We start from the raw sequence: 3,686 nt of genomic DNA, 5'->3' as shown, positions 1-3,686 counted from the left end.
CAGCAGGATCTCATTGTACATCCATTCCAAGAGCAATAGTTTACATCGGTTAACCCCAAGCTCCTGATCCCTCCCACTCCCTCCCTCTCCCCCTGGGCAGCCACATGTCTATTCTCCAAGTCCATGATTTTCTTTTCTGTGGAAAGGTTCATTTGTGCTGGATATTAGATTCCAACTATAAATGATATCATATGGTATTTGTCTTTCTCTTTCTGACTTATTGCACTCAGTATGAGAGTCTCTAGTTCCATCCATGTTGCTGCAAATGGCATTATGTCATTCTTTTTTATGTGACTTGCCTTTTTATAACTGCCATCTGAATGACTTTTTTCAGAGCCCTCTTTATGTCTTTGTTCCTGAGACTATAGATAAAGGGATTCAGCATGGGTGTTACCACTGTGTACATCACTGAGGCTGTTGTACTTAAGTGGGAGCTGTGGGTAGGAGCAGAGCTGAGATAGACTCCTAGACTTGAACAGTAATATAGGGAGACAACCAAGAGGTGAGACGCACAGGTGGAAAGTGCTTTATACTTCCCCCCAGCTGATGTCATTCCATGTATAGATGAAACGATCTTAGAGTAAGAGTAAAGGATACCAGCCAGAGGGCCACCACCAATCAGTAGGGCTGTAAAATACATAATTGTATCATTAAGAAAAGTGTCACAAGCAAGATTGAACAATTTGTTTGATTTCACAGAAAAAGTGAGGGATTTCCAAGTCCATACAGAAAGACAGTCGCAGCACCAGTAAGCTTTCTAACAAGGAATGGAGGGCACTGATGATCCAGGACACCAGAACCAGCAGTCCACAGAGCCGGGGGTTCATGATGACTGTGTAGTGTAGGGGGTGGCAGATGGCTAAGAAGCGATCATAAGCCATTACACTCAGAATAAAATCATCCAACACTGCAAAGAGTACGTAAAAATACATCTGGCTGATGCAGCCTTCATAGGATATAACTTTGCTCCGGGTGTGTATATTTATTAGCATCTTTAGGGTTGTTGTTGAGGTGAAACAGATATCTACAAAGGAGAGATTTGAGAGAAAAAAGTACATGGGTGTGTGGAGGTGAGAGTCTGAACTGGCAGCCAGGATGATGAGCAGGTTTCCAAACACAGTGATGAGGTACATGGAGAGGAAAAGTCCAAATATGAGGGGCTGCAACTCTGGTTCCTTTGATAATCCATGAAGAAAAAATTCTGAATTTTGTGTATAGTTGCCTGGAACCATATGGTGGTGGTGATTACTAGGCATGGAAAAGATAACACGATTAGTTTTTACACAAATGGAATGGGTATTACTAACAGTTGAAATGTTGCTATTTGTATTTTACATCCAAGAAATAAATCATGTACATTTTGTACAAATTATTGCTTCTAAGAGTCTTTTCATGACATCTATGACTAGTAATTCTCTTAGAGAGAGACAGAAAAGATAGAGATACAAGTGGGAAAAAGATACAAAATGCTCAGGTAGATATGCTAGATAGATTATAATGAGGAGAAAACTCTCGGATTCCCCCCCCAAGAGATTATATATTTCTTAGTTTTAGTGAGAAGTGCTTTCATGCATTAGAGGAATACATGTTGACTATTGACCATCTTCTAGGTAAAAGTATAGGGTGCTGGAAATAAAACAAAGCATATAATGATAGCACAAGAATATAAGAAAGTAAATATCATATATCATGTCACATGTCGAACTATGCTCTGAAGAAAGAGAAACTATGTATTAAAAACCATGGTTGGGGATGCTATTTTTTTTTACTGGGAGTTCAGAAGACCTGTAAACGATGAAATGAAAGATGGATACTTGAAGATATTGGAAGTTGGGGGAAGATATTGGAAGTCGGGGGGAAGATATTTCCTGTCAGGGGAAGAGCCAGAGAAAAGACCTTTAGGAAGGCTCTTTTTTCAAATATTCAAAACTGAAAGTTTTGCCAGTGTGGTGGTGAGGGAATGAGCAAGAGAGTGCAGTAAGAAATGGTAGAGAATGTTGAGGAATGGAGTGGCCTCCCTGCTACAGCTGAAACTTCAAGACACAGGGAGTACATAGCTTATGCACTGTTCCTTGTACTTTATTACTTTTTGAATCTTGTGAGTATAAATCTTCATCTGTTGGTTAACATTCCAGTATCTGTATTTTAAGGGTCACATTTTGATGTATGTGGTCTGGGTACCGCTGCCCTGAGAACTGCTCATTCCCCACAAAATACACTTATACATACAAAACTGACATATCTACAAGCACAATCACATACACAGTACACTATGATTCCTGATGCTGTGATAATACTAGGTTTTTCTCCACAAAGTCACAATAATTAGTAAAACAATGCTGCAAGGGAAGCTTTCAACCTTAGATTATCTTAAAGGATGTAGAAATAGGAGTGATGTCAGCATCATGAAAGGGTGAGATGTTCCTTTGCCTTTAATCTTCAACCTACAACCAGCAAAATATTCACAATTCAACAAAGGTACTTCTTCCCAACACAACAGGACACAAGAGAATTTCACACATCTGTATATCTAAAGGTGGGCAGACTGTAAGGTACCGAGGAGGTGGAACTGTGAGAAGAGTAAATGTGGTGTCTGTGATCCTATAGACCCCTGGTTGGTGCAGCTAAGCCTGTAGCCCCAGAGTACCAGGTAGGATCAGGGAAATAGGTACACCAAACGCCAGTATTCTTGTCTCCGCAGAGCCCATGGCTATAAGGAACTGGGAAGCAGTGGGAGTACAGCCTGTGGGTCCTTCTAGCCACAGAAGTGCCCATGACTCTGCCTCCACCACTTTGTGCCCATAGTGGCAGTGCCTGTGAACCTGACAAACACAGTACAGAAATAGCTGTGACCCTGCCTACCCCTCTACTTTTATCCTGCCCCTGAAGTGGCAGAGCCTGAGACCCAGAGACCATAGACATAGCAAAAATGTCCACCATCAAGATGCATCTGGTGGCTATGTCAGCAACACCAGCAACAGCAAGGTACTAATGACCCTGAGGACACAAGCAGAAACACAGGCACTGAGAAATACCTATGACGGAGGCAGTGGTGGGTGGAGAGGGGCAATTCTCAAATACAACCAGAAGCAGACCAGGTAAGAGAAATCAAAACCTTGAGCCATAGTGCCATCTACTGAAACCAAAACTGTGACTAATTAATAGTCTGTTGAATCATTTGAATCAAGCAAAAAATAAAATAAAACAAATAAAAACCTACCTAAATAAGAAAGATGTTCACTACTTCAAATGCACCTGTAAAGAAACAACTCATCAAACACCATGAAGAAACATGGTAACACTGTACCCCATATAGAAAGTGAAAATTCTCCACAAACTAAACTTAAAATAATTGAATATTGTGATGTAATGGATAGGGAACTCAAAATACTGTCATTGAAGCAACTCAAGGAGATACAAGAAAATCCAGAAAGGCAATTATTTCAATGGACCCAGAAATAGAATTCATGAACAGAAGGAGTACTTTACTAAAGAGATGGAAACTCTAAAAAAGAACTGAACAGAAGTTCTGGAATTGAAATACTAATTCATGAAATGAAGAATGCCTCAGAAAGCAATGGAAATAGAACAGACCAAATGAAAGAGAGAATTAGAAAGCTCAAAGATATACATCTAGAAATTACACAGTAGAATAGGAAAGAGACAAAAAATATCAAGATATGAGG

General features: G+C 40.1%; 1 pseudogene; it reads right to left on the bottom strand.

The window, feature by feature from the left end:
- Positions 1–286: 286 nt before the first annotated feature.
- On the bottom strand, positions 287–1,256 carry LOC125119265 (olfactory receptor 7A17-like; annotated as a pseudogene).
- Between the last annotated feature and the right edge of the window lie 2,430 nt (positions 1,257–3,686).

The sequence above is a fragment of the Phacochoerus africanus genome, unplaced genomic scaffold (genome assembly GCF_016906955.1).
Source record: "Phacochoerus africanus isolate WHEZ1 unplaced genomic scaffold, ROS_Pafr_v1 Scaffold_21, whole genome shotgun sequence".
NCBI classification, from domain to species: Eukaryota; Metazoa; Chordata; class Mammalia; order Artiodactyla; family Suidae; genus Phacochoerus; species Phacochoerus africanus.
This window is presented reverse-complemented; position numbering and strand designations above follow the sequence as displayed.